The 18,078-nt window shown below is 42.4% G+C and overlaps 1 protein-coding gene and 1 long non-coding RNA gene across 16 annotated transcripts in view; one reads left to right on the top strand and one right to left on the bottom strand.

Moving 5' to 3' along the window:
* MSRA (methionine sulfoxide reductase A) overlaps nt 1-18,078 on the top strand; it is a 412,022-nt gene that overhangs the window by 189,613 nt on the left and 204,331 nt on the right. The gene's annotated exons all lie outside the window — the stretch shown is intronic.
* On the bottom strand, nt 1,509-7,907 carry LOC144330703 (uncharacterized). Its single transcript, XR_013397082.1, has 2 exons — nt 5,586-7,907; nt 1,509-2,643 (listed from the first exon to the last, which is right to left on the bottom strand). It is a non-coding gene; the product is annotated as an uncharacterized LOC144330703 (long non-coding RNA).

Here is an 18,078-nt window from a genome sequence, read left to right as displayed (position 1 = left end):
CTGGTGGTAAAACTCAAATAGGGCATTTAAGTAGAAAACAAATGGAAAGGAACAATAATGAAAACATCCTTTATACCCATTTAACACTGGAAATAGGTTATTCTTTCATTGTTTTAGGATTATATTCTCAAAGACTTAGAAGGGAAATTAAGAGGAATTTGCTATAGCAAGCAGTTCTTAAAACGTAATTGCAAAAGCAATTGATGAATGTGCCCACACTGATGTTTTCAAATCACATCTAATGGAGCCATAATGTAATATGAGAAAATAACCTTATAGGGGGTCAGGGGGTTGAGCTTCTCTAGGAATTTTATGGGATATATTGGGTCTTAATTACTTCATAATGACTGACAGTTTTTAGAGCCTTAGAATAAAGGTTTCCTTTTTTTTCTAAGTTACATTAAAAATAAATATCTGGGTCAATTACTGGCCCATCCATCTGCCAAGTGAAAATTGCAACAAGAGAGAAAAACACGGTCGCTCGTCATGGGAGTGAAGCACCCAGACGTGAGCGGAGCGGCTTGGGAAGAGGTCACTGTTGTTTGCTGGGGCTGTGCCTCCAATCTGCCGGGGGCTCCTCAGCCTGGGAATCATTTACAAACCACTGAGGCCCCTCAGCTGCAGGAGAAGCTTTACTTAATAAATCCTGGCCTCTGAGGCATGGAATTGTGAGGTCTCTCAGGGAATGCTGAGGGACAGAACTAATTTCAGTGTCTTCGTTCTTTGAAAATGGGAGCTAGCATCACGTCTCTGGCTGGAGCGTTCTGATGAGGGTGACCACCTATCCACAACATGTTTTGAACCCTTTTATTTATAGTTGTTGTCTTCCTCTTTCTTTCTTGATGTTTCCTCTTCCTCCTGCTCCCCCTGTCTTCTCTTTTTCATCTTCTTCCCTTTAGTTAAGGATATGTTGTTTTTTTCCACTCTGGTTTATTGTTATAAGGCTTAAAAGAAGTCACAGAAACTGGTGACTTAGCACATAGTACACATCTTAGGTTTAGAAGAACAGTTGAAAACATAATGCCCTTAATGGGTATTACAATAGTAGTTTATATCCATGACCACTTTGGATATTTGTAATCCACAACTCATTCTACCTACTCATCTCTGTCACAGGCCCATGAAATAGAGCAGCATCAGTGCTGCCCCTTACAAATGTGCCAGGGGTCAGGGGCACTTGGAAAGTTACTCAGTGTGCCACCTGGCTCATTAGAGGTTTTGTCAATCTGCTGGTAGGATTGAAAATAAAACAGGGTTTATATTTAAGACTGTCTCCTTCTAAGCCTTCTCTTCACTCATTTCCAGTAAATGCATTTTCACATGTCTTTCTTGAGCACTTTAGGATAATTTAAAAATGCTAAGCTGTGCTAGAACTGTGCTAGAGTTTTGAAAATGGCTTATAAAAATAATCTAGAGGTCTGGAACTGTTTAGATGGATGTGATCTACAGAAACATGGGATTTCCTTTTCTTTAGCTGAATGGACTTTAGAGGTCACCTATTCCAGTGATTTTTTTTTTTTTTTGAAACTTTTATTAGGCATTAGAATCTTTTCTTCAGACAAAAATTTTGCACAGAAGTCCATTAAAACAGTGTCCAAGATGCTCTGATTGAGAGAGGGGCTTCCCCCAGCACTGTCCTCAATATTCTGGCCCTAGAGTGCTGCCTGAAAACCCACCGGGAGCTTAGTCTGTAAAGCAGTTGAGGACGAGGGCCGAGTGAACTCTGGGCTGAAACATGCAGTAAAACGAGAAGGCCTGCCACACCTCGCTCATCACTAGCCCACTGCAAGGCTGCACTTTGGATGCTCGTGGAAACCCGCAGGATGATTGAGGAGTCTGTGCAGAGGGAAGGGGCCTTTTAATTCTCTGCCTCCTTAGAGGTGTGCCCTGGCGGGCCGGGAGCCTCAGACAGATGTTTCTGTACAGGTTCCAGGTTTTGCAGCAAGGTCCCAGAGCATCCCGTTCTCCCAATGACCGGTGCTCCTTCTGTTTTCAATTTCAGCCTGATTCCCTAAGTGAATTTCATGTAAAGCTGTCCCTTCCCCCTCGGTCCCAGCGGGTAAGGAGCTGCTGGCGACTGTCACGCCAGTGCCCCTGTCAGCAGACCTGCTTGGCTCTGGAAGGATGAGTTGACAAAAAGCCATAGGTGCCTGAACTTGGGTGTCTTTGTGCACAAGAAAAAATAATCTGTCACCTTGTTTAAGGCGTGTTCGGTCGCGTTTGATAGTTTGAAAATGCTCTGGGGAAAAATCATCTGTCTGGCTTCAAGAGTCAGGTTGTAAAATGGTGAAATCACATACTGGGGGCTGGAGTGGGGCGGGGGAGGGTGCTGGTTTCTTTTTTAAATAAAGCTTTAATTTTTTAATCTAATAAACGGTTTTTTGTTTAAAGAGCAGTTTTAGGTTCACAGCAAAAGTGAGCAGAATGTAAAGACAATTCCCATCCCCCCCATCCCCCTACCATGCCCACCGCCAACATCCCCACCAGAGTGGTACATTTGGTACACCCCAGGGACCACACTGACATGTCCTCAGCAGCCATAGTTGGCATTGAGTTCACTCTAGATGTTCTGACATGTGTAATGAATGACCTGTGTCCACCGTGAAGTTATTGTACAGAGTGATTTCACTGCCCTCAAATACTCTGTGCTCAGCCTATTTAGCCCGTCCTCCCCCACCAACCCCTGGCAACCGCTGATCTTTTCAGGGTCTTCATGTGTTTGCCCATTTCAGAATGTCATCGAGTTGAAATCACACAGTCTCTGTCCTTTTTAGATTGGCTTCTTTCCGTAATATGCACTGAAATTTCCACCCTGTCTTTTCATGGCTCGGTAGGTCATTTCTTTTTAGTGCTGAATAATATTCCATGGCCTGGATGTACCCCAGTTTGCTGGTCTGTTCCCCTGCTGAAGAATATCTTGGATGTCTCCAGCTTTTGACAGTTACGATTGAAGCTGCTGTCAACGTAGGAAACTGGTTTTAAACGTTCAGTAGAGATGAATGTAAGAACTCTGGAGTGGGGGAGGCTTGGAGGCCTGGGTTGAAGTGCAGTTCTGCCAGAGAGGATTTCTGCTAGCTGGTATCAGGCAACTGGGGACTTCATTCGTCAAAAGCACTTAACGTTGAAACTTACTTTTCTTTTCTGAGCCACATAAGTAACAAGAATTCAGACAGCACCTCTGTCTAGGTGGATGACTGGTGAAAAATTTCAACAGTACTTTTCTCTCTCCAGAGCGCCAGAGTTCAGATAGGCATGTGTGCATGCTCCCCTTTCTGTGGGGCAGAAGTACATGTATTTCTGTGTCACCCCGAGGTGCAGCTGTAGTCTCTGACCCCCCTGAGTTGCAACCCACTGGGAGTGTTTCTTATAAGATTTCTCACTTTGTGGGGACCTTGGGCTTCATCTCCTGCCCCAAATGGCTGCCACGGTGGGTCCAGAAGAAACCCTCAGAACTCTGGAGTTTGCTTATCTTCTAGGCTTCTTATTCATTTCTTTCCTTCATACTAGCTCAGTGAAAAATGTTAAAATATTTTAAAAATATATCATATCCAACATTTTAGTTAGACAGGAAGATTGCTTAAGACGTCAATGTGCCCTATCTTGGCCAGGGCATTGCAAGGCAGGGTTAGTGCTCATAGACACACAAGGATTTTTTAGGAGGTGATGACACCGTTTCCGTCAGGGGTGACCAGGAATGGGCACGAACAGACAGAAGCATTCAAGTGACTTGAGAGGATCCTTAGGCAGCCTGGAAATAAGAGGAAGATGATGGGCCTTCTCCAGCTCCACAAAAAAACAGTGTAATTAAATGTGGAATACCCTTACCCCAGGAATATTTGACCTCAGAGAGCTTGGGTCTCAATGCATTGGACGCTGACAGCCCATGTATTCTGCTCTGTTTGTGTCCATAAACCTTCTTCATTTACTTTGTTTTTTGAGATGGAGTTTCGCTCTTGTCGCCCAGGCTGGAGTGCAGTGGCGTAACCTCGGCTCACTGCAGCCTCCACCTCCTGGGTTCAAGCAATTCTCCTGCCTCGGCCTCTGGAGTAGCTAGGATTATAGGCACCCACCACCGTGCCCAAGTATTTTTTTGTATTTTTAGTTGAGAGGGGTTTCACCATGTTGGCCAGGCTGGTCTCAAACGCCTGATCCCTGATCCAGGTGATTCATTTACTTTCAATTATGGTACCTCAATGGCCTCCCATTTGAGTATAGATGTTAAATAAATACAGTTGTCTCTCAGTCTTGCTCAGACTAATTACTCAAGGCTTTGATGAGCAGCAGAGTCTCATTTAGAAGAAGACTTGCCCTGGCCCAAGAATTCACTCTCTTACCTAGGATGTAATTTTATTTTTCTGACAGGACATGCTTGATGGCACTGATCTCTCCAGCCAGGTCAGCGCGGCAGAGAGGTGAACACCAGTATGTCTTGTTAAGAAGCAGGAGATGAGATCATGAGATTGCCACACACACATGTTGATGGCCTTTAGATATGAACTTGGAGATAGAAAATAATGGCTAATATGTTTTAGTCCTTTCCAAGTGCGTGGCATAATTCTAAATTCTTTACATGTGACAGCTTCTTCAATTTTCATTACAGCTGGATAGGGAGGGGGTAGGCTAGTGTCCCTGTTTTTGAAATGAACAAATGCAGGCATAGGGAGATTATCTGACTTGTCTAAAGCCCCGGAATTAGTAAGCGGCAGAGCCAGAATGGATGCAGGGTCAGTCTATGTCAAGAGTCCTTGCTTTGAACTCCTATGCTGTGTCTCTCTCAAAGAGAACAAGAAGGTACAAGTCGTACAGTGAAAAGAACTCCATTGTCAGTGAGACATACAACACCCTTCCAAAGTGACAAAGACAAAACACCTAGCTAAGACTCACTGGCTAATTGGAAAGCAGGGCCTGTTATTACATAAAGGCTCCTGTCCTACTAGGTGAGATTTTCCTTGAGGGTAGGGACTAGGTCTTTTCATCTCCCTACTCTTGTGACACCTGGAGCAGGCCTTGCTCTCAATAGGCTCCTGATCAATGCCCAGTTGTCAGGTCCCCTCATGCGTTAAAGAAGGCCGTGCCTGAGGATCCCACTGGAAAGTCTTGGAAGGCTCTGGGACTCTTGTCAGCCCTGCGCGGTGCTTCCTGATTATATGAAGAGTCAGAATCTATCATGAGAAAAGTCCAAAGTCTCTCCTAAGTTCTGAACAATAACTCCCTTCTCCCACATGGCAACTCTTCCCTGATGGTTTAAAGAGCTGAGGTCTTGGCGAAACCAGGCTTTCCCTCAGATTGCTCAGCAGAGGACTTTGTCAGTTATCTTAGACCTTTTTAAGAAGCAGATATACAGCTGGGTGGGGAGGCTCATGCCTGTAATCCCAGCACTTTGGTAGGCCAAGGCGGGCAATCACTTGTGGTCAGGAGTTTGAGACCAGCCTGGCCAACGCGGCGAAACTCTGTCTCTACTAAAAATACAAAAACTAGCCGGGCGTGGTGGTGCACGTCTGTAATCCCAGCTGCTTGGGAGGCTGAGGCAGGAGAATCACTTGAACCTGGAAGGTAGAGGTTGCAGTGAGCTGAGATCTCGCCACTGCACTCCAGCCTGGGTGACAGAGACTCCGTCAAAAGAAAAAAAAAAGCATCATCTTCTTTGTTCATCTGTTGCCTTTGACCTTGTCAGATCTAGTGAAATGCTCAGTGCCCTGAAAACAAATGGACTTAGATCTATGGCCACTCTCTGGCAAAGGTAAGGGAATTTTAAACTCCAGCATCTTTTGGGCTGTAGCAAGGTGACACAATTTATCAGAGTTTCTGGAGTGCCCCAGAAGCTATATAAATGCAATTTTATCATTTCTGTAGTATTCTGTAAATATCGAGCCTATAAAACAATGCAATTACAAGAAGAAGAGTTAACTCACAGGTTGGTGAAAGGAACACTGCTCATAATCAGAGTCAGGTGGTAAAGGACGTACTTCGTGGTGAAGCCAGGTGTGTAGAGACCTGTGGCATTCGCCCATCTGGAGTTGTCTGCTTCTCTCTCCCTGCTCCTGTGGGTGGGATTGGGATTCCTAAGTCACTTTCCCTCCCTTTCCCTGTTCCCATTTCTTTTGAGTACTTACTAGGTGCAAAACATTCTTCTGGACATTTGGGAAAGCTCAGAAAATAATATGCTGATATTCCACTCCAGGAAGGTAGACCGTCCTAGGAAACCCAGGACTAAGGGAACGCAGTCCCGGCGTGCAGGGGAGAGATTCAGGGTGATTTCTACCCTCTCCTGGACCTCAGTTCCCTGTGCCTGGCTTGGCTTTTGTAGGCTGGGACCGCTGCTCCTGTTGGCTTCTGCATGGTAGTCGGTGCCACCCAGCTCGCTGGTATTCCTGACTCGGACTCTGCCCGCCTCACCCCATCTGTAGGCCCTCCCTGATGGGTGTTCTGCTGTTCACGGTCCTAATTTGGCACACTCCCTCTGAGGACCTCAACAGAGACACTCCAGAGAAGAGGCCTGGAGCTGCGTCCCTGAGAATGCATCAGAGGGAGCAGTCCGGAAAAGAAAACCAAGTCATTTCGGTTGGATGGGAAATAAACTCTCCAAGACAAAATTGATTCACAGTAACGATACGATCTGTCAGAAGAAGTGGCAAAGAAAGGGAAGAAATGAGCGGCTGTGTGTGGGCGAGCCATTCATGCAGGAGGCTCTCCCTGCCATTTGGTCCAGTCACAGCAGAATAAAAGCTCCACTTCTGGATAAGGGATCACATGTGACAAGTATGCAAGAGCTTTTTAATACCACCACGCCTGGCCAGTGATGGGCACAGCATCCTGGTTAGTAATGAAAGTGGAATGAGAAAGCTGCAGGAGCCGGAGATGGATGGAACAGGGAAGGAGCAAAGTTTCCACAGAGGAGACAGAGGAGGAGGAAGCAGGGGACAGAATACCCCACGACTCTAGAGGCACACGTACACAAGCGAGGCAGCATGCAGAGTTGAACAGGCACAGATGGACTGGTCACATAGCCTGGAGTTAGGGCAACAGATGGACAAGTCATTGCATAAATTGACTACCCAGGGACCACAAATGCCTGCTAGGAAATCCAAGGACGTATCAGGTTGACCCAGTGACAACATACCTGGACAGGGGTAGACACAGGTGCCCCTGATCTGAAAGGGAAGTGAACAGCAGTTTGCACTGGTAGGGGTGGGGGGCGGGGAGCAAACGAGATTGAATAAGAAAAGGAAGGAAATTACATTGTGTGCGTGTGTGTGTTTAATGTCTTTTGTAGGAGGACTTTAATTCATCTTTGTAAGACCTGACTTTAATTATGTCACTTCTGAATGTTGTAATCGTATGACATTCAGAGCAGTGGGAGAGGAAAATAACATTTGGATCAAAATATATTTGATATATATTCAAAATATAGCTGAAATAAATTTTCTAAACACTGAATTTTTAGTTTAAGCACAAACTGAAAAACAATAACTTTCATGGAAATAGTTTCTTGTAAAATGTTGTTCAGCTTTCAGAATGAAGTGTAAAATACAAGATGGAGTTGTCATTTAAAAACCAAATAGTATTAAACTAAAACAAAAATAATTATTGCTGGATATTTTTAGGTTGCTGTAACAGTGTACCACAAAAATACTATAGTCTGCTGTGATGGTATTGATTACCTTTTTATTTGATGGCAAAAATGGATGAATTGTCATGTCTTTAAGTTGATATTTACTCAACATTTTTATATACATTTAGGATATGTATACATTTGTGTTAATTCTTTTTTAAAGCTTTTAAAAATTAATCACCTATTATTTGAAAGTCACTATGCTAGGGACCAGATACAGTGGTGAACAGGATAAAATTGTTTCTGTCTTCATGAAGGGTATATAATCTATTACGTAAAAAAAAAAAAAAAAAAAGACTTTAAGGCCAGATGTGGTGGCTCATGCCTGTAATCCCAGCATTTTGGAGGCTGAGATGGGAGGATCGCTTGAGGCCAGGAGTTTGAGACCAGGCTGGGCAAGAAAGCAAGACATTTATTTATTCAAAAACGCTATTTTGAAAACTTTAATTTTTAGAGCAATTTTAGGTTGAAGCAGAAAAGTAAGCAGGAAGCACACAGTTCCAATGTTACCGCCTACCACACACACATACATTTTCTTGGCTATTAACATCTTATATTAGTGTAGTACATTTGTTATTGATGGGCCAATATTGATTTATTATTATTAACTAACGTCCATAGTTTACATTAGGGTTCACTTTTGGTGGTGTACATTCTGTAGGTTTGACAATTGTATAATACATGTACCCACCATTATAGAATCATGCAGAATAGTTCACTCCCTAAAAGTTCCTTGTGCGCCACCTGTCCATCTCTCCACCCCCACAAACCCCTGGCAACCACTGGCTTTTTACTGCTGATCGTTCTGCCTTTTCCGGAATGTCATGCAGTTGTGTGATTGGAGAATGGGTGGAAGCACACAGTAAGCAGCATGTTTAGATAGGCCTTTTTCACTCAGCAGTGTGTATTTAAGGGTACTCCATGCCTTTCTGGGACTTGATGGCTCATGTCTTTGCATCACTGAGCAATAATCCACTGTTTGGAGGTACCATAGGTTGTTTTATCTATTCAGCTATTGAAATAACTGGAGTTGCTTCCAGTTTTTGACAGTTATGAACAAAGCTGCTATTAACGTTTGTGTACAGGTTTTTATGTGCACGTAAGTTTTTAACTCATTTGGACAAATATTTAAGAATGTGACTGCTGGATCATATGCTTAGACTATGTTTAGCTTTGCGATAAACTGCCAAACTGTCTTCCAAAGTGGCTGTACCATTTTGCTCCCAGCAATGAGTGAGAGTTCCTGTTGCTTTACATCCTTGCCAGCATTTGGTGGTGTTGGTGTTTTGGATTTTGGCCGTTCTAATAGGTGTATAGTGGTATCTCCTTATTGTTTTAATTTGCAATTCCTTAATGACATATGATGTGGAGCATGTTTTCATATACTTCTTTGCTGTTTTTATATCTTCTTGGTGAGGTGTCCATTCAGATCTTTTGCCCATTTTTTATTTGAGTTGTTGATTTCTTATTGTTGAGATTTAAGATTGTTTTGACCTTTATCAGATACATGACATGAGAATGTGTTCTCCCAGTCAGTGGCTTGCCTTTTCATTCTCTGAACAGTTTCTTTCCCTGGGCATCCATTACTTGTGAACTGTGTGGGCCGGGCACTGGTGGACCAGAGTAGTTCTGGGAAGGTGAATTGCAGACCTGCACAGCAGGCTCTGTTAGTCCCAGTATTCTCCCAGAAAGTCAGTGTGGACTGTTGCATGCCCGAATCCTGGCACTCACACCTTTCTTGTTCACTTGCGTCTGTTGATCTTGATACTGGGTGGTACCTATGGTTTCGGCCTCTCATTGTTTGCCGTGTTGATCATTTTGTGCCTCTGATGACTTTAGTAGCTGACTCTGGCCCTGGTCCCTTGACTTCATGTGAGTTCTGTTACTTGACTGTGTCCGTCCACCCTCCCACATGGGTGCTGATTGTCTTGTTTGTGTACCGGCTTGGGCTTTGCCATTGACAGTTTATCCTGACCCCAGCCTGAGGCCTAGTGTCTAGAAAAATTATCATATTTTCAGTGGTTGATTATAAAACCAGCATTATGTTGGGTGTTTCTCACTTTAATGTCTAAACTCAAAATCTTTATTGCTGTCATCCCCAAACGAAGTTCCCTGCTGACTTTCCCATTTCTTCCCTAATGGCCTCACCATTCTCCCAGTAACTCAGACTGTCTACCACAGGGCCGTCTTGGATTTATCCTTCATCAGCTGCAGACAGTCAGTAGCCTCGTTCTCAGACCCAAGTGCTTCAGTGCCTACCATTCATTCTATTAAAGGACTTGAGTTCTACCATGATAGGAAAAAAAGCTGCATATTCCAGGAAGGTATGTGTGCACATTCAGACATTAGGTTAATGCCACATACATTTTTCTGAAAACCCTGTATCTCCCTATATGGCAGCCTCTAAGAGCCTTTGTGGTGCTAAAACCTGGAATCATTCTTTGGCTTTGTTTTTAAACACTGAAATCCTTCTTGAGTCTTCTCTCTTTTTTATTCCCACTGCCACCAGTGTGAAACTGGCCCTGGCTTCATGGCTGGCCCCTTGAGGCTTAGTGCTGGACTCAATGCCTTGGGTCTTTCTGAAGGGAAGCCTGCTGGGGACAGGAAGAGGGAAAGAGCTGAGTAGAACAATAAGGTGGAGAACCAGAAAGCTTTTCAACCCATCTTTAGAGTAAGATCTTCACAGTGTGATTTTGTTATTCTATTTGAAGTGAATTCTAGAGTAGCTGATGCTTTTAGAAATCAAATATAGATACAGAACACATTACAAAACTAAGATTTGGTCATTTTTAAAGCTTTGTTATTTGCTTTTTCATACTCTCCTTTCCTCCTCTTCACTCAAGTAAATAATGATTTGACCATAATTTTCTTTACTTAAAAATATTTTTTTCACAGACTTCAGATCTATGTGTCTACTTGTCATGAAAAGTGTATTTTACTTTAATAAGCTAATGATTTATTTCAACAGAGGAAGCAGAGCCCTCCAAGTTTATATGGATTGATTACTCCAAAGCTTTGACTAGAGACCTGTTCTTTTAAAAGCCAGTGTTTTTGTGCAACTCAGGTGAATTTCAGATTGCCTTCTCAAACTCAACCTGTGTGTCATTAAGTCACTGCTAAGATTGTTTCCCCCTCATTTCCAGTAGCTTATGAGAACTCCAGCTATTAGCATGTAGCATTTCACCTCCTAAACTATTAGGTCCTTTCTTTGATTGCCCAGAACAATCTTATCATTGAATGAAACTATTATAAATTATATGCACATAGTTTTAAATGATTGCAAGATATATTTGATTCCAGGTCTTTTCAAAAGTTTAGCATTGAATCTTTTTCAAAATTTTCTCTTTTTACAACATTTCCAGCTATGTTTCAACTTGTCAGAACGATCGCTGCCTGGGCTAAAGCCAGTGCTGCCAGGCAAAGCTGCTCCCAGTTGGGCCCAGGTGGGTGCAGCAGGGAGCTGGCTGTCGGGTGGGGCTGAGCTTCTGGGAGAGCAGGAGTGAGCAGGTGGGCATGACAAGGGACATACTGGGGGGCCCAAGGTGAGGAAGGAAAAGAGCAAACGGCCTTCTGGTGCATGCGGTCATTAAGGTGAGATGACTAATTAGTGCGAAGCCTTGAGTCTTGATGAATGGGCCAGGGAGACAATCCTTTATGTCAAGTGCAAGGAACTAACTGAGAGCCCAATGTGGAGTGCACTGGAAAGTCAGTTAAACAGATAGATAGTCCCACCTGCTGAGGAGATGGAAGCAAGGGCCAAATTGGTGGTGGTGGTGGATGGGGGGTGGGGTGGTTGGGTTGGCCTAGGGCCCTCTATGGGATGGGGAGCTTGAAACCCATCTCTCAGTATGTGTAGCCAGTGGAGCTGCGGTGCAGCTGGGGTCTTGGTGAGTCCTAAGTGACTGTTTAGATTAGGTCATGATGAACTGAGGTTTTTGTCTTTAATTCAGGAAGCAAAAGCATTGAGGGCTCTTGTTCACATTTTACCTGCAGCTGATTTGATACCCTGTCTGACTCTTCAGGTGGTATTTTACCAAATTATGTCCTGGGGGAGGCCAGTCCATATTCCAGAAGTTAGACCAAATGCTAAGATGCCCTGTAGCTGGCTGGAGGAGGGCTGGGTCATATACCACGTGATGGGGAGAGAAGAGGGAGGCAGAGGACACAGTCTGGCCTGGAGTAGACATGGAGTCAAAGGCTGATCTTGGCTCTTGGAAGATCCTGGGTGGAGATTCAGGTAGGACAGGTGAGTCACAGGAGCTTCTGGGCAGCAGTCAGCTCTGGGGTACTCACAAAGTGTGGTGGCTGCTGGAAATAGTGGCCTATACCTCTCATTAGAGTATTTCAGCTGGAAGGGCCTTTGGAACCTTCTCTTCTCCCAGGAGAGGAAATGGAAACTCAACAAAGTTGACGACTCAGCACTGTCAGGCAGCTAGCCCATAGCAGGGACTAGACCAGAACCCTGGCCTTTTCTCTTTTTCAGAATTCTTTTAGAAACAGTTCAATCGAGGTGTAATTGATCTATATTAAAGTACGTATTTTAAAGTGAACAATATACATTTTGACATAGGTAGACACTATAAAGTCCTCACCACAGTCAAGATAATGAGCAGATCCATCACCCCAAAGTTACCTTGCACGCCTTCATCATTCCTCCCTCCTGCCTTCCTCACCCCACAGCCCTGGTGCCCAGGCAACCTCTGATCTGCTTCCTGTCATGATGGATGTGTTTGCATTTTGTAGAATTTTTTTTTCTGGAATTACACAGATTTCTTTTTGTGCCTGGCTTCTTTGATTCAACCTGTTTTGAGATGCATCCATGTTCTCGGATCAGCAGTTCACTTCTTTTTCCTGCTGAATGATATTCTATTATCTGGATGAACCATCCTTTTACCTGGTTGATGAACATTCTGGTTGTTTTCAGTCTGGGGTTGTTACAAATAATGCTGCCATAAATATTCATGTACCAGTGTTTGTGTGAATGTGTCGTTTCATTTCTCTTACATTAATACCTAGAAACGGAATGACCAGGACATGTGGTAGGTTTATGCTTAACTTTTTAAGAAATTTTCAAACTGTTTTCTGAAGTAGTTGTACCATTTGACATTCCCATCAGTGGTGTACGAGAGTTGCAGTTTCTTCACTTGCTCATCAGCAGTTGGTATGGCCAGTCCTTTTACTTCGAGTGGTTGTAACAGGTGTGTAGCAGTGTCCCACTGTGGTTTTCACTTCCATTTTCCTGATGAACAGATTATATTATTTTTTCATGAACTTACTTGCCATGTGTACATCTTTCATAAATTGTCTGTTCACATCTCTTATGTATGCTTTTTATTGGGTTGTTTTCTCATTGTAACTTTGAGAGCTCTTGATACATTCTAGAAACAAGTCCTTTATCAGACATACGATTTGCAAATATTGTACCCGAGTCTGTGGCTTGTCTTAGCATTCTCTTAACAGTGTTTCTTTGAAAAGTAGTAGTTCTAAATTTTGATGAGATGCAATCTATTAGTATATTTTAATGGATCAAACTTTTGTGTCATATCTAAGAAATATTTGTCTAACACAAAGATATTCTTTTATTTTTTTCAGAAATTGTATAGTTTAAGATGTACATTTAAGTCTGCAATCCATTTTGTTAATTTTTTTATATATAGTGCAAGTCATTTGACACACGTACAATATAGCAAAAGGCACATTTTGGATCTGTGGATTAAGGTTACTTTATCCACAGATGGTGATAGAAGTCTTTTACCAGTACTGTCATATTTAAATGCAGAGGTCAACTGTACATTATATATGTACATCACTCAATAAACCCCTAAAATACATTGCCCAGTTTTCATAATACATTTAATGAAAGAATAATAAGGTCATTAAGGGCAATCAGTGTTTTGTTATATTCCTGATTATATTCTTGATTATAGTTTGTTGCGTTTCTCGAACAAACATGGATGGAGTAAGAAGTATGCCTCTTCCCCCTTTAATGCGAACCAATGTAGTCTCAGACTCCAGTTTAAAACCTTGTCAACAGCAGTGATTGCACATTGTTTACCCCACCCGCTCCCGGTTGTAGTAATTATGGTACTTTAGATTTCCTGGAGAGGACGCAGTGCTTAATCATGTAATTATGTCTCTGGACGGCTATCCCAAACAATGTGGAGCATGGGCTCTGCCGTTCACCAGAACAGCCGAGAGAGAAGTTTGTTTGGGTTCTTATTGTGCAGACACAGTGGGAGGGGAGGCTGCAGTGGCTGGGGAGAGCAGCTTGTGGAGGGAAGGAGTCGATTCTGGAAAGACAAAATGGGGTTGTGTAGGGATATGTGGCTTTTTTTCCCCCCAGTTCTTGTCCTTATAATTATTCCAGGAGGAGGGTCCTTAGAGCCACTGCATTGACTGTGGTATATCGCTCAGTCTCTGCACCACAGTTACCCGCGACTGGGGCTAGTGAATTTATCCTGGGGAATTCCTATGGGTCCTAGTATTTAGCCTTCCATTGTGCTTCTAGCCCGGAAGTGTGCTTGCTTTACAAAAGTCAGGAGAGAGATACAGGAAGGAGCACCGGAATTGGAGTCTGACAGTCCCCTACACCTGCTTGGGGATCAGGAATGAGTCATTTAGCATCTCCCAACACCAGTTTCCCTGTCTGCCAGGAGGGGAAGAATATCTTTTTGGTGTACTCAAGTGGATACACTGAGAGGACTCGCTCTCCATGTACATAATGGGCCAAAGGTCATGCATTCTTTCATTTTATGTGGAAAAAATGACTTGCACGTGTTCATTTGGGAGGCACTATGAGAACTGGCTTTATCTTCTCTAGGGACCTTCCCTAACCCCGTCCCAGACCCTGAGGTGGGGTTGCCACATCTCCCTTGTGTTTTGCTCTCATTGCACTTCTTGCGTCACGGTGATGGTTTTACTCCCTGCTGTGAGAGCAGGAATTTCTTCAGGGCCAAGACCTCTAATTTATGTTTATAACTCTAGTGCCATTTCATAAACATTTGATGAATAAACAACTAAATGAATACATATGAAGACGAGCAGGGCAGTCCTGGTGTTGAAGGAATTCATAACCCAGCAGAGAAGATGGGCACGTGTGTGAATAATTGCAGCACACCGTTCTGGCTATAACAAGCAATTTATTCACTTTTAAACAAAATGGGAACACTTCATTCTCATCTAATAAAATTGCTTCTATTGGCACTCCAGACATTTGGGTAGACAGTATGTTGCTGAAAAATGATTTCTAAAAAGAGTAGAGGAGATAAGGGGGAGACTACACTCTTTTACTCCAGCCATTACTCATCTACAGGCTTTCACTTTCCATGGCACCTGACCTTCTACTCCCCAGGTTAGGGTGGGGCACTCGTTATACATTTTCACGGCACCATCTCGTTCTCTTTTCTGACACTAATGATTTGTTTCCCATCTGCCTCTTCTCTCCCCATCATCTAGACTAGTGCCTGGCACATAGTAAGACCTCAGTAAATTGCTGCTAATTGACTGACTATACAATAAAACAAGTTCACACCATAAAGACTTTTAAAAAAAATAACCCTGGCTTCAGAAATTTTTTGAAGAGGGGAAAGAGTTCTTTCCCCATCATGGGATTTCAATATGGCCCTGTGGCCCCAGGTTTCTTTTGAGCGGGGCTACAGTCTGATTTTCTTAATAGAACATACTGCGCCATTAAATGGATCTCCATACACCTGGAGGAGCTAACCTGTTGAAGAGAATGATTTCCTGTTATCCTTCTGGAATTCAGGTACAATTTAACTTCTTGCCATTAAAACACAACTTGATAGCGGTAACCTTTTTCCACCTCGTGGGACGCTTATTTTTAGTTTTCTGGAGAAGATGCAGATTGGAACACAATGACTACGAATAGATAAGGCATAGCCTGCAAACCCATTTGCAGGTGCACTGTGTTTCCTTGCGCAGTCGTTTGTCTCCAGGTTTGAATGCTTTTCCAACGCCTTTATTGGCAGTTGAAAATAGAGTTCTAGCCAATGTCGATGGATTGTTACCACAAAATGCAATTTGCTGCCGCACGTTGTGCTCAGATAATGGGCAAGAGTAGAATTCATCCAAACAATTGTGCTCCAGCAATTGTGTTCAAAGAAATGATACCACAGAGTGAGCCATTCTCAGTTTTCTGAATCATTTAAATGGTTTCATTGTAACGCATCCCTTTGTCAACTATTCTTCAGTGGGAAAATAAAGGCTTAAAGGAATTTCTTAAAGAAACAGAACTTATAGCAGAATCAGAAATATGTCATGATATATAGGCCTACTTATGAAAGAAACAACCCGTGTTACCATTGATTACTCGATCACTTCTGTAGGGCTGGGGCAACACTGTTAATTCTTTGAATTTTCTGGCTGCACCAGGCTAGGTTTGTGTGAACAACAGGGAAGTGTTACCTACAGAGAGCCGGCAGGGCACAGTGTCAAAAGCGTGGGATTCAGAGGCAGAAAATCTGGACATCAGCTTTGCTGCTACCGCTTACTCTCTATGTGACTGTGGAAAAATGATCTCAGCTACCTTGAGGGTTTGTTCTGAGTGTCAAAGAAGATAATGTGCAATGGATAGCATGGTTTGAACAGTGAAGGAAAAATCTTTTTTAGTTGCTATAGAATAAATGTATTCCCGTATGAACTGAAAAACTTAGTCAAGTTTCACATGGGAGCTTCAGTCTTTCCTTAATGGAATATTATCAGAAAAATTTGTTTTATATATCTGTCTTTGAAAGTTTTACTTATATACCAGATTCTGTTACAAATAATAAAATAAAGTTCTGCCTATTAGTAGCTATTTCTGTTTCAAGTTAATGCACAGAGCCACAAAATGCCATACAAAAGAAAGGCAACATGATGACCTTTGGTTGAAGGCTACATTTCTATTCGTTTTCCATAGAAATTATGCGTGTCTGCTTTTGAAGAAGCATATTGGGAAAAAAAAAAAACTATCTTCTGCTAGTTGCCTTATTCGTGTAATAGAAATTCTAATCCAAGTTTAGTAATAAAAAGAAAGAGAGTTTTGCAGATGAAAGACTGACAGCTTGGCACCAGTCATGCCCAGGGTGCTCATAAGGACTGCTAGAGGAGGAAAGTCACCAGGAGCCAGCACAGGGCCACTGAAACCACGTCAGAGCAGCTGGAGTTCCACACGTGATTGAGGGATGCAGGAGAGGGGAATTAAATGTTGTCCAGGTGGATGTACCTGAGGTTCTGTGATTTCATGAGCATTGATACGGAGTATTGACGCAATATTCATCATTAGCTCATTCACATAGGACCCTATGAAGAATTGAGGAAAGTTGTGATTCTAAGATCTTCAGGCTTTTCTTCAAGAGAAGAGAGTTTTGAAGCCAGGCTGAAGGCACTGCAGTGTGGAATTTGCACCGCAGGAGAGAGGCACCCCGACACAATGGGAGCCAGGCGCCTTCCCCAGAGCTTGGCTTTGCCACGACAGAAACCAGAAGCGCTGAGCTGGCAGGAAGCTCGTTTTGTTGCTGGAAGAGGGCTTTATTTTATTTCAAACCCTCAGCTGCCTGGTGTACATTTTTGTTCTGGCAATAAATAACTTTAAGCTCATGTTTGAGTTCTTTCTTCTTTCTTTCTTTTTTTTAAAAAATATTTTATAGAAGAAAAATACAGGTTTTTATATGAAGAATTTTTAAGATTCAGTAAGAAGTAAACAGCTTTTTAAAAGTGGGCAACAGATTTGAAAAGACATGTCACCATATCTATCAATGATACACAGATGGCATATAACATCCAGTTTACAGGAAGCAAGGGGAATAAGAAATACTTTCCGTGATACCTACCATGGGGAAGCAAGCAGGCAAACCCAGAATTTGGGATACACTAAGGACAGCTGATCTGGCTTCTTAAATATATGAATGTGTTTTTTAAAAAAAGGAGAAGACCTTCTCAATTATGTAACATTTAAAGTACATGACCAAATAGGATGTGTGAACCAAGGGATGGAAATTGACTAGGGGAAAAATAACTCTAAAAAGACTTTTTTAGGGTGACAATAATAAGGGGAACTTGAATATGGAGTGGGAATTAGATGGTGCTAATGAGTAACTGTTAATTTTGTTGGATGAGATAATGGTATTGTGGTTATGTATAAAAATATCATTTAGCAATTATGTATAAAAATATTGAGGGCTGAAATGATGTGAGATTTGCTTTAAAATACTGTAAAATAAAGGAAAAAGGAAGAAAGAAGAAAGACTGAAGTACATGTGTTGAAATGTTAGTAACTTGCATCTGGAGAGTAGGTGGATAAATGGGATTTATTTTACTATTACTTTTGCTTTTGTGTATGTTTGAAAACTTTCGTAGTAAAAATTCTTTATCACATCTTTCTAGAAATTATGCAGACTGTAAAATATAAGTAAATAGTGACATAATTTGAAGCATAGATTACTATGCATCTTATATGCAAGAAACAC

The sequence above is a fragment of the Macaca mulatta genome, chromosome 8 (assembly GCF_049350105.2).
Source record: "Macaca mulatta isolate MMU2019108-1 chromosome 8, T2T-MMU8v2.0, whole genome shotgun sequence".
NCBI classification, from domain to species: domain Eukaryota; kingdom Metazoa; phylum Chordata; class Mammalia; order Primates; family Cercopithecidae; genus Macaca; species Macaca mulatta.
Note: the sequence above shows the minus strand (reverse complement) of the source record. Positions and strands in the feature narration are given on the sequence as shown.